This window comes from Arachis hypogaea, chromosome 16 (genome assembly GCF_003086295.3).
Source record: "Arachis hypogaea cultivar Tifrunner chromosome 16, arahy.Tifrunner.gnm2.J5K5, whole genome shotgun sequence".
NCBI lineage: Eukaryota > Viridiplantae > Streptophyta > Magnoliopsida > Fabales > Fabaceae > Arachis > Arachis hypogaea.
The window spans coordinates 24,815,718-24,829,751 of NC_092051.1; positions in this window are offsets into that span (position 1 = coordinate 24,815,718).

Below are 14,034 nucleotides of genomic sequence, written 5' to 3' on the forward strand. Positions count from 1 at the left end.
TAAGGCACAAGAAACAGATAAGATACAACAAAAGATAAGTATATAATATCATAGGAAACTAGCCACGGCTCGCGAAGTTTAAGTTGGTTAGCCATATACAAGTATACAGATCCATACAGAGACCTGACAGTTTAAAAAAAACAGCTTATACGAGTTTTTCTCTCATAATACAAGCCTCTAGGTAAAGACAAAATACAAAAAGAGAGATGTATAAACAAGATAAACCAAAAAGACTCCAAAAGAATCTAAGATCCTCCGCTTCTATCACCATCCAAAGCAACTCACCGAGGTGGATTGCGACTTGCATCTGAAAAACACAACAGAAATATGGTATGAGAACCGGAGGTTCTCAGTATGGTAACAGTGCCCAATGATGTAGGATATAAGATCTCGGGACGCCAAAGGCAATCCTACGCTCCATATCCATCACAAGATTCAAACTTAAGCATTCTAAAACAAATAAGCATAATTATATAAATCTTAACATAACTAAACCGAGTAATCTATCTTAAGGGGTTTCTATTCTAACTAAACATCGCTGTCCCACAGCCTTCACCAACCTATCTTCCATGTGATCCCATTGTCACCGCCTTCCAAACCTCCTCAGCCCCAGACAATCACAATTAATGCAAACAAGTAAAACACAGATAATATTCATATACAATAAGTAGATCAAGAAGCAGGTAGGCATGTTATACAATTAGGCAAACTCAAGTAAACAAAACAAGTAAGCATATAGAAGATGCACATGATGAATGTCTGCCCTATTGGATGTGATATCACATGTCAGTTAATGCCAAACCCGACAGAAAATCTGGTCGACAACGCCCGGATTAGTCTCTCTATTGCGCATAAGGAGGAATAATTCCGAGGGATGAGTGCCCTACCACCTTCTCCTTTCAGAGGGAAACATTCCGAGGGAGCGTGCACTACCATCTTCCTCTGGTTGCCGCATGGTTCCATAGTTTAGTGCCCTACCACCTTGCAATCAGAGAGAAGTCGCATTTTCAGGAGGAATAATTCCGAGGGATAAGTGCCCTACCACCTTCTCCTTTCAGAGGGGAACATTCTGAGGGAGCGTGCCCTACCACCTTCCTCTGGTTGCAAGAAATATGAGGGAGAAGTCCAGCTTCAACTCTCACATTCGAATGTAGGCGGGAGACTGCCACAGCCCCTACGACAGAGAACACTGCATATCGTAATTACATATTCAGTCTTAGAGGCCACTCCTCTAAACACACTTCCCCTCATACTCATGACAACCATCATCAATTCATAAGTTCCATTCCGAACTCTCTAGTTCATTAGTTTCTCAATTTTGTTATCAGAAATCACCATATTCACCACTCTTCCTTCTCTCTCAACTAACTCATCTTCACTACACCAGAAACCTAAACCTTCGTTTGCTAACTTTTCAAAGTAAAACCCAAATTAAACCTCCTAAGACCTTTCCCATATTCCAACATCCAAAATTGAGCCCAAGAGTCTTAAAATGGTGTTATAGAAGCTTACAACCTTGTTGGGAAGGTAGAATAGTAGAAAAACAAGTAAACTTTGAGAAACAGGGTGTGTGCAGCCGCACAGGAATGTGTGCGTGCATACGCCCAGGAGATTTTAAAATGTGTGCGTACACACAGGAGTGTGCGTACGCACAAGTGGCAAAACTTACAGAATCTGTTCACTCGTACAACCTGTGCCAGCGCCCCTAACAGACTGGCCTTCCTGATGTGTGCGTCCGCACAGGTTGAAATTCTTCCTTAGATATGTGCACACACAAGCTGTGCTAGCACTGCAAACAGAATGCATTTTCCTGCCTGTGCTTGCACACAGGTGTGTACGTCCGCACAGCTCAAAATTTTCGCAGGGTGTGGGTCCGCACAAGGGTGTGCGCTCGCACATATCAGAAATCATGAAATTCTGCAACCTTGCAGAATTTTAGATTTTTAACACCAACTTTGAATGATCATAACTTCCTCTACAAAATTCCAAATTTTACAAACTTTATATCGATTTAAAGGGTTTTCAAAGATCTTTAATTCTAAATAAATTTCACCCAATTTTGAAAATCGAGGAAAAAGTTATGATCAGACAAAGTTCACCAAAAACTAAGTTTTACCCAAAATCACAATTTTCACAATTCCTTTATAAAACACAACCAAGACCAAACCAAACCATTCCAAACTTCATTTCTCATCAATATTAACCCTTTATGTCATATAATACCAAGCACACCACAATTTCCTTTACCATTCATCATCCTCAACTTCCACATCAATAAATCATATTATAATCAATCCTCATTAATACTTTTCCAACTACCTTACCAAATTATCAACATTATCATCATATATACTAACACAATCCACTTCTTAACTTCACAATTCATTCATCCTTATCATATCAATAATCATAATCAAACTCAACAACCATCAACTCATCATAAATCAACATATAACAACATTTAATACTCATCAACCATTTTTAATTCAAACCTATCCTATGGGTCACTAGCCTAAGTATCCATGAATATTATATACTACATAGAGGAAATCGAAACCATACCTTGGCCGATTTCCAATATGTCCAAAACTCAAAATTGAGCACCAATGAGCTTTCCAACCATAATCCAAGCTTCCAACAATCACCAACAAGCTCCAAACTCACAATAATCAAACTATATATGCACAAACCATCACAAATCAACCTAGGGCTCATAATAAATCAAAATTTCACAAGAGTTCAAAGCCTCTTACCTTGTCCAACAGTTTTGAAAGCCAAAACCAACATCAATCAAAGGTTAGAGTGTACCTAAACACCAAAAACACAAGATTTCACTCAAAACCAAAACCTAATATTTTCGAATTTATTAAGACAAAAACTGGGCAGGATTTTTCGAGATTCATACCTCTTTGGCTAGATGAAACTAACGGGCTCGAAGAGAGCTTCACGTAGCAACTGACGGCACACGAATCGGAGCACCGTAGGTTAAGTTATAAGAGAAAGAAGGAGAAGATGAATAGTGAATGAAACCCTCACCTCTCCTCTCTTCACCTCAACGTTGATGCTGCTTGTGTTGTGTTAAATTGGCTGAATTGGCCACTTAAAGGGTTTATATAATGTTGGGTTTGGGCCCAACTTAGGCCCGGTCCAACTCGTTAGCATTTTTAGCCCGTTTGGCCCAACTTTGTGTCAAACATTTAAAATTAACGCCTGATTTTTTACTTCTAATATTTTTCTAAGGTTTTTAACTGTTTTCATTTTTTCTCGTGTGGTACCAGGCAGACTTGAACTGGTTCAACTGCCAGTTCGCAGTTTTTTGCAGAAAGTACATTTTCTGACTCGGAAGGACCTACTGAGTCCAAAAATCATATTTAAATCCCCAAATTCTCATCCTAACTTTCCAGAATTTAATTTGGGCATTTAAATGATTTTATTCGTGAAAAATCCAGTTCTTACAAAGTCCATGTTAATCGCCTCCCATTTCCATTGTGGCACTTCTAGAGGCTGAAGAGTTTCTGACGGCTTCTGGTGCTCAATCTTAACCTTTTGACACGTGAGATACTTTGAAACAAAGGTAACTATGTCTTTCTTCATTCTGGGCTACCAGAACATCTGGCTCAAATCTTGGTATATCTTAGTGATGCCTAAGTGGATCGAAAATCTTCCATGATGTGCCTCCCTTAATATTTCCTGTCGCAGATTATCGGATTTCGGCACACATATTTTATCTTTGAATTGCCATAGTCCTTCTGCATCCCGTCTTACTTCTCTCTATTGGTCCTTGTCGACACATGACAAGCCTGGTCATCTTTGACTCTTGAGCTTGCACTTGTCGGATTTCCGTCTTAAAGTCATAAGTTAACTGCATCTGTGCCAAATATGTTCCCCGTGAAGTCTCTTTTGGTTCCAACTTGGGTCCTTCAAAGGTCGTCCTTAATTCTTCTTCCTTAATTTTCATCCAGGAGAGAATTGCATTCTTCTTGCTAAGGGCGTCTGCGACCATATTTGCCTTCCCGGGATGATAGTTTAGTTTAAATTCTTAATCCTTTAAGAATTCCATCCATCTCCTTTGCCTCACACTGAGTTCTGATGAGTGAATAATTTATACGTTTTTTGGCATTGTTTTTAGACAGTTTTTAGTATATTTTAGTTAATTTTTATTATTTTTTGTTAGTTTTTAAATAAAAATCACATTTCTGGACTTTACTATGAGTTTGTGTGTTTTTCTGTGATTTCAGGTATTTTCTGGCTGAAATTGAGGGACCTGAGCAAAAATCTGATTCAGAGGCTAAAAAAAGACTGCAGATGCTGTTGGATTCTGACCTCTCTGCACTTAAAGTAGATTTTCTGGAGCTACAGAAGCTCAATTGGCACGCTCTCAATTGCGTTAGAAAGTAGACATCCTGGGCTTTCCAGCAATATATAATAGTTCATACTTTGCCCGAGATTTGATGGCCCAAACTGGCGTTCCAAGTCAGCATAAAAATTTTGGCGTCAAAACGCCAGAACTGGCATAAAAGCTGGAGTTAAACGCCCAAACTGGCACAAAAGCTGGCGTTTAACTCCAAGAAAAGCCTTTACACATGAAAGCTTCAATGCTCAGCCCAAGCACACACCAAGTGGGCCCGGAAGAAGATTTCTGCATTAATTACTTATTTCTGTAAATCCTAGGCTACTAGTTCTCTATAAATAGGACCTTTTACTATTGTATTTTCATCTTCGGATCATCTTGGTTCTTCTGGTTCCCTCTCTGGGGCCGAAGCCAATGATCACCATTATCACTTTTGTATTTTCAATGGTGGAGTTTTTACACACCATAGATTAAGGTGTGGAGCTCTGCTGTTCCTCATGAATTAATGCAAAGTACTATTCTTTTTCTATTCAACTCAAGCCTATTTCTTCTCTAAGATATACACTCGTTCTTCAACCTGAAGAAGGTGATGATCTGTGACACTCATCATCATTCTCACCTATGAATGCGTGCCTGACAACCACTTCCGTTCTACTTGCAATAGCTTGAGTGCGTATCTCTTAGCCTCCTGGTTCATGACGCATGGTTGCCTCGCCTGACAACCGAGCCTTCCATTCCGTGAGATCAGAGTCTTCGTGGTATAGGCTAGAATCAATTGGCAGCATTCTTGAGATCCAGAAAGTCTAAACCTTGTCTGTGGTATTCCGAGTAGGATCTGGGAAGGAATGAATGTGACGAGCTTCAAACTCGCGAGTGTTGGGCGTAGTGACAGACGCAAAAGGATCAATGGATCCTATTCCAACATGATCGAGAACCAACAGCTGATTAGCCGTGCGGTGACAGTGCATTTGGCTATTTTCACTGAGAGGATAGGAGGTAGCCATTGACAACGGTGAAACCCAACATAAGCTTTCCATGGAATGGAGTATGAATGATTGGAAGAAGGCAATAGGAAAGCAGAAGTTTAGGAGGAACAAAGCATCTTCATACGCTTATCTGAAATTCTCACCAATGAATTACATAAGTATCTCTACCTTATTTTATATTTTGTTCATCTTTTAATTATCAATTCTCCATAACCATTTGAATCTGCCTGACTGAGATTTACAAGATGACCATAGCTTGTTTCAAGCCGACAATCTCCGTGGGATCGACCCTTACTCACGTAAGGTTTATTACTTGGACGACCCAGTGCACTTGCTGGTTAGTTGTGTGGAGTTGTGACAAAGAGTTGAGATTACAATTGTGCATACCAAGTTGTTGGCACCATTGATGATGACAATTTCGTACACCAAGTTTTTGGCGCCGTTGCCGGGGATTGTTCGAGTTTGGACAACTGACGGTTCATCTTGTTGCTTAGATTAGGTAATTTTATTTTATGTTTAAGCTTTTTACTTTTTATTTTCGAAAAAATTTTCAAAAATACAAAAAAAAAATTTCTATTATGTTCTTTAGAGTTTTTAAGAATGAATTCTAGAGTTTCATGATGATTTGTTGAAGTCTGGCTGGTTGTGAAACCATGTCTAAACTTTTGGACCGAGGTTTCAACTTATCATCACAAGAGCTTATTGATTTCTATCAATTTTTCTATTGAAAGTAATGATCTGCTAAAGCTTGGCTGGCCATTGGCCATGTCTAGTATTTTGGACCGAAGCTCTCACTGAAAGCTTGGCTGGCTAGTAAGCCATGTCTAATTCCTGGACCGGAGTTTTAGACTAACATTGCATGATTCCTGGAATTCTTATTAAAAATTTTGAATCCCTTTATTTTCTTTTCCAAATAACTTTTGAAAAATAAAAAAAATTTTAAATCTTAAAATAAAAAATATTTTATGTTTCTTGTTTGAATCTAGTGTCTAATTTTAAGTTTGGTGTCAATTGCATTCTTCTTGCATTTTTCGAAAATTACATGCATTATGTTCTTTATTAATCTTCAAGATGTTCTCGATGATTTCCTTGCTCTGATCTTTAAATTCTCTTGTTTTGTGTGTTTAGTTGTTTCTCATATGCATTCTCAATCTGTTGGTGTTTCTAATATGAAAATTTCTAAGTTTGGTGTCTTGCATGCTTTGTTTATTTGATCTTAGTTTTCCATGATTAGTTTCATTTTATTGTTTCTTATTGTTCATACCCTGGGTCGAGCTATCCGACCTGGGATGATCAACGATGCAGCGACCGACCTGTTAAGGTCAAGCGGACCGACTTCGTTACAAAGAACTCGGCCATATCGACAAGAAAGCCCAATAAAGGGCCCAAATAGAGGAACACGACCCAAATCCAAAGGCAATCCCAGCCTATAGAGATAAAGGCGGTTCCCTTGAAGATAAGCTGACTTCATCCAAAACAGGATAAGATAAGATAAGATAACTAACTTATCTTATCAGAAAGGTCAGCCCACACTACTATAAATACACTGGAGCACCCAGGTATAACTCATACTCTGATTCTACATAAAACCTGCTTAATACCCATGCTAACTTAAGCATCGGAGTCTCTTGCAAGTACCCCCCACCCTCCGGTGGCCTAGGATCAGCAGTACAGCAAGTCCAACAAGTCAGACACAACAGCTCCGGCCGCCACCAGCCAGCCGGACACGTCATCTCCGACCAGTACCAAGGATCTCATCCGAGATCGACCTCCAGTTTCAGGTAACCCTCGGAACATTGGCGCCGTTACCGGGGAACCTGAGAGTCATCCCAAAACCATGGCGGACGGCCATGACAATGACCACGACTCGGATCTGGAGAACAGAACACCGCACAAGAACGCGGACACTACGCTAAAAGATACTCCGGAATCCAACGGGAACAAAAACTCACCAAATCCGGGAGCCATGGAAGCACTTCAAAATTGCTTAAAGCAACTTGAGAAAGAAACCCAGCAACAACGGGAGATCGGAAAGGATCTACAAAGAGAGGTACGGCGACGCCGAGAACTGGAAGAAAAACTACATCAATTAGAGGCCGACCTCAAATCAAAAGCTCCTCGGACCACTCCTGAGGAAAATTCGCGCAAAGAACAGGATCCATTCACCAGGGAAATCATGAAGACCAAAATCCCAAAGGATTTCAAGCTCCCGGATATGGTTTTGTATGATGGCACTACAGATCCCAACCATCATCTCCGCAATTTTAGAAGCAGAATGTACCTCACCGATGCCTCAGATGCCGTTCACTGCAAAGCTTTCCTAACAACTCTCACGAAAACGGCGATCAGATGGTTCGACAACTTACCGCCGAAATCCATCTCAAACTTCGATGACCTGGCCAAAAAATTCCTGGCCAGATTCTCCATCCAAAAAGATAAGGCCAAGCACGCACCCAACTTACTAGGAATCAAGCAAGGAGATCGGGAGAGCCTCCGCAACTACATGGAAAGATTCAACAAAACATGCATGGACATACAAAATTTACCAACAGAAGCCGCCATCATGGGGCTTATTAACGGCTTACGAGAGGGATCTTTCAGCCAATCTATATCAAAAAAGTATCCTACCTCCTTAGACGAAGTACAGGAGCAAGCAGAAAAATACATCAACATGGAAGAGAACGCTCGGCTGGGAGAAACCTCAAAATCTGGGGCCTCCTACCGAGACAAAGACAAGGACTCCAAAAGGAAAGAAGATCGACAGGGTGAGAAAATCAAAAAATACCACAACTACACTCTTCTCAGAGCATCCCTGGTCGAGGTGTACAAAAAAGTCTGCCATACAGAAAAAATCCCCCAGCGCGGCCACTCAAAGGCAAAAGGGGAGGAGGAAATCGGAAGGAATATTGTGAATACCATCGAGTTCAAGGGCACTCTACCAACGAATACTTTGACTTGAAAAATATCATAGAAAAATTGGTAAGAGAAGGAAAATTAGATCGATTTCTGGCCACCCGGGATGATGACCAAAGAAAAAGACGAAGAGACGAAGATGATGGACGAGCTGAACGGTCACCTCGGACACCAGAAAGACACGTCCACATGATACACGGCGGATTCACAGGAGGTGGGATCTCCAAATCGTCCCGAAAGAGACATCTCAAAGAAGTATATCATGTTGAGGGAAAGGAGGAAGCATCCGACATCCCGGCGATAACATTTACTAAAGAGGATGCATCCGGCATCACCTCGGGACACGACGATCCCATGGTCATCACTATTATACTGGCAAACGCCAATCTACACCGCACACTAGTAGACCAAGGGAGTTCTGCCGACATCTTATTCAAAACAACTTTCGACAAGCTCGGCTTAGACGAAAAGGAACTTAGAGCATACCCGAACAATCTGTTTGGACTAGGAGACACTCCGATACAACCATTGGGATACGTATCGCTACACACTACTTTTGGAAAAGGGAACCAATCTAGGACTCTCAGAATAGACTACATTGTGGTCGACGTAAGTTCAGCCTACAATGCTCTCATAGGTCGGACAACACTCAATCAACTCGGCGCAATAGTCTCAACTCCGCACCTATGCATGAAATTTCCAAATACAGAGGGGATAGCCACGATAAAAGCAGATCAAAAGATGGCACGTCGCTGTTATAACGAGAGCTTAAACCTCAAAGGCAGAGGAGAAGAGTTTCATACAATTGAGCTTGGTGGTGGAGCTCAGCGTCGAGAAGAACTCCGTCCGCACCCAGAAGGCGAGGTAGAGAAGGTCCAGATTGGAGACACCTCGGACAAAACGACCAATATCGGCACGGTCTTAAGAGGAGATTCAAAAGAATTACTGATACAATTCTTACGAGATAATGTCGACCTCTTCGCATGGAAAGCCGCAGACATGCCAGGCATAGATCCTAAGTTAATGTGCCACAAGTTGGCGGTCTATCCAGGATCTCGGCCGGTGCAGCAGAAACGAAGAAAACTCGGACCAGAACGATCCCAAGCTGTGGAAGAATAAGTACAAACGTTACTAGAGGCAGGATTCATAAGAGAAGTCAAGTACCCACTATGGCTAGCCAACGTCGTCTTGGTGAAAAAATTAAACGGGAAGTGGCGCATGTGTACCGATTACACCGATCTCAATAAAGCCTGCCCAAAAGATCCATACCCACTCCCAAGTATTGACGCTCTGGTAGACGCTTCCTCTGGATATAGATACCTCTCGTTTATGGATGCCTATTCGGGATACAACCAAATCCCCATGTATCCACCAGATCAAGAAAAGACCTCGTTCTTAACACCAAAGGCGAACTATTGCTACATCGCGATGCCTTTCGGTCTCAAGAACGCAGGAGCTACCTATCAAAGGCTAATGAATAAAGTCTTCTCGGATCACATCGAAAAAATCATGGAAGTCTATGTGGACGACATGTTGATAAAAACACAAAGCGAAGATGCATTATTGTCCGACCTGGCTCAAGTGTTTGACACTATAAGGAAGCATAACATACGACTCAACCCCGCAAAATGCACCTTCGCAGTTGAAGCAGGCAAATTCTTGGGTTTCATGCTCACACAAAGGGGAATTGAAGCAAATCCAGACAAATGCCAAGCTATACTCAACATGAAGAGCCCAACCTGTGTCAAAGAAGTACAACAACTCAACGGGAGATTGGCCGCCCTATCCCGATTCTTAGCAGGAGCTGCGATAAGATCTCTCCCCTTCTATGCTACGTTAAGAAAGGGAAAACAGTTCGAATGGACGACAGAATGTGAGCAAGCTTTCCGAGACTTCAAGGAATTCTTAGGACGGCCACCTATCCTATCTCGACCACGAGAAGGAGAACCACTCATATTATATCTCGCAGTAGGAAGCTGAGCGATAGCTTTAGCACTAGTCAGAGAAGACGAAAATGGGCAACAACCCGTCTACTTCATTAGCAAAGCACTACAGGGATCTGAGCTGAACTACCAGAAAATAGAAAAATTTGCCTATACTCTCATCCTAACATCTCGACGACTCCGCCCGTACTTCCAGGCTCACACCATTAAGGTTAGAACTAACCAGCACATAAAAGGAATATTGCAGAAAACAGATTTAGCAGGCAAAATTCTACAATGGGCAGTCGAGTTGTCAGAATTCGACCTCCAATATGAAGCTCGGACGGCCATCAAATCACAGTATCTGGCCGACTTCATCGTAGAATTCACAGATACCCTGGAAACCCCCACAGAATGGAATCTATACGTGGACGGTTCCTCAAATAAAACTGGAAGCGGCGCAGGCGTGATAATAGAAAGCAACCAAGGAACCCAAGTTGAGCTCTCCCTCAAGTTCGGGTTCCCGGCCTCCAATAACCAAGCGGAATATGAAGCATTATTAGCTGGTTTGAAGCTGGCTAAAGAGGTCGAAACTAAAAAACTCAACATTTACAGCGATTCACAAGTGGTCACATCACAAATAACAGGGATCTATCAAGCCAAAGACCCCACCATGAAAAAATATTTGGATAAAACCAAGGAACTACTCGGACAAATCGGGGAATATAAGATCTGCCACATACCCCGCGAACAAAATGCCCGAGCTGACGCACTCTCAAAACTAGCCAGCACCAAACCAGGGGGCAACAATAGAAGCCTCATCCAGGAAATGTTGCAAAACCCGTCAATCTCGGAAGAAGAAAAAGTCCTGGCCATAACAAGTCAGGACCAAGGATGGATGACCCCCATAATCAACTACCTCAAAGAAGGAACACTCCCTGCAGAAGAAAAGGAGGCAAAGAAGTTAAAAAGGGAGGCACAGTACTACACCATCATAAACAACATCCTGTACAAAAGAGGAATCTCAATACCTTTACTAAAATGCGTGCCGACCTCCAACACAAGGGAAGTGCTAGAAGAAATACATGGCGGCATTTGTGGCAATCATCTCGGAGCACGAGCTCTCGCCAAAAAAGTACTTCGGGCGGGATTTTATTGGCCAACTCTACAGAAAGAAGCCACAGAATTTGTAAAGGCATGTCCACCATGTCAAAAACATGCCAACTTTCACATCGCCCCGCCAGAAGAGCTCACCAGCGTGACTTCGCCTTGGCCGTTTGCAAAATGGGGACTCGATCTTCTCGGCCCCTTCCCACAGGGATCAGGACAAGTAAAATTTCTCATAGTGGGAGTAGATTACTTTACAAAGTGGATCGAGGCAGAACCCCTAGCCAATGCCACCGCTCAAAGAAGCCGGAAGTTCTTATATCGAAACATTGTCACAAGGTTCGGGGTTCCATATTCAATAACCACAGACAATGGCACCCAATTCACAGATGCAGGCTTCAGAAAACTGGTAGCCGACTTGAATATAAAGTACCAGTACACCTCCGTCGAACATCCATAAGCCAATGGGCAGGCCGAAGCTGCCAACAAAGTCATATTGGCTGGATTAAAACGGAGATTACAAGATGCAAAGGGAGCCTAGGCAGAAGAGCTCCCACAGGTCCTGTGGGCATATCGAACAACGCCACATTCCACCACGAAGGAATCCCCCTTCCGATTAGCATACGGAACAGAGGCGATGATTCCAATAGAGATCGAGGAAAGGTCGCCCAAAGTAGTTCACTACAATGAGGACGCAAACTTCCAACTTCAGAGAGAAGAGCTCGACTTGTTACCCGAAATCCAAGAAAGAGCTCAGATCAGGGAAGAAGCTCTAAAACGCCGAATGGCTTCCAGATATAATCAAAAGGTAGTGCCGAGAAATTTCACAGAAAATGATCTCATCCTAATTCGAAATGATATCGGAACAACTCGACCAGGAAAGAGAAAGCTGGCAGCAAACTGGAAAGGACCCTACCGAATTGTAGAAGTACTGGGAAAGGGCTACTACAGACTGTCTGAACTCGATGGACGAGAGCTTCCCAGGTCATGGCACGCCTGCAACCTCAGAAGGTACTACAGTTAGAAAAGATAAAAGATCTCATCATAGGATGCACTCTTTTTCCTGAAAAGGTTTTTTAATGAGGCACCAAGTTGAGACTCAGACAATCCCATATGTATATATTTGCACTTTTCCTTTAAATAAAATATATTCTACAAAGATTTCAAGACGCATTAATCTAAAGTATTCATCGTCCGATTATAAAGCAACAGATCGGCAGAAAGTGAAAAACAATTTCACTGCACGATCACGATAAAGACAACCGTCCGATAAAGGTGAAAACGCGATTCACCCAAAGGACGATCTAGAAATGACAACCACTTTCTACAGATCGGCAAAGATGAACACAGACTAATGTAAGAAGTTATCGAAAGCGATCCAAAAAAAAGAACCTGACGAGGTCTTATGGATTGCTAAAATAATAACTTAAAGACTGGCCGACGTTGAGAGGTCGGACCAAGTCAAACCAAGTTATAAGAAAACCCTGGAAAGAGGTCTGGCCAACCCTATTAAAGAGGATTACTTTAACTTAGAAGGGCTCGACATGACAAAGTCAGCCCAAAATGAGAAGTTATCAAAGTAGTCCCTGAAAGAGATCTGACAAAGATCCAAGAAAGAGGACTACAAATAACTTAAAGGAGACCGATATAACCAAGTCAGACTCCTACTACTTAAAAGTTATCAAAGTAGTCCCTGAAAGAGATCTGACAAAGATCCAAGAAAGAGGACTACAAATAACTTAAAGGAGACCGATATAACCAAGTCGGACTCCTACTACTTAAAAGTTATCAAAGTAGTCCCTGAAAGAGATCTGACAAAGATCCAAGAAAGAGGACTACAAATAACTTAAAGGAGACCGATATAACCAAGTCGGACTCCTACTACTTAAAAGTTATCAAAGTAGTCCCTGAAAGAGATCTGACAAAGATCCAAGAAAGAGGACTACAAATAACTTAAAGGAGACTGATATAACCAAGTCAGACTCCTACAACTAAAAAGTTATAAAGTAGTCCCTGAAAGAGATCTGACCAAGATCCAAGAAAGAGGACTACAAATAACTTAAAGGAGACCGATATAACCAAGTCAGACTCCTACAACTAAAAAGTTATAAAAGTAATCCCTGAAAGAGATCGGACAAAGATCCAAGAAAGAGATTACAAAAAATAAAAAAGGACTGCGAAAACAATCGGAGGACTAACTTGAAGAAATTAGCTACAAATCGTCAGAAATGCAAGCCGGAGCGAGAATGAACCAAAAAGCAAGTTAGACCTACCTAGTCACAACCACAAAGGATTCAAGATACAAAGTACAAAGCAATCCAAAAAAGGTTAAGCAGCAAGGTTCCAATATTCGCAGAAAGAGATACCAAAGTCAAGACAAAAAGTGCAATATCATCCACAAGGTTATAATAGCCTCAGAGGCCACCAAAACCTATCTCAAAAAAGCTAAAGCATGCTACCATTTGTTTTTCATAAAAAACAAAAGTTGCTAGGCAAGCAACGGGAAAGTGTCAGCAAACTAACAAAACATAAAGAGTTTAAAAAATCCCACAAGCCGGGCCAACTACATATCCAGAATAAAGATAAAGCTAAGGGTCAGAAGATTTTTTAGCAGCATCAGGCCGAGGAGACGGAGGCCGAGTCTGGAGAGGAATGGCATCTACAGTACCGTCATCCCGGTTCAAGATCTGGCAGTGGGATCAGAAGCGGGAGGACCAACCTCGGCAGGGCAGCAGAAGTCGACACCTTGGTAGAG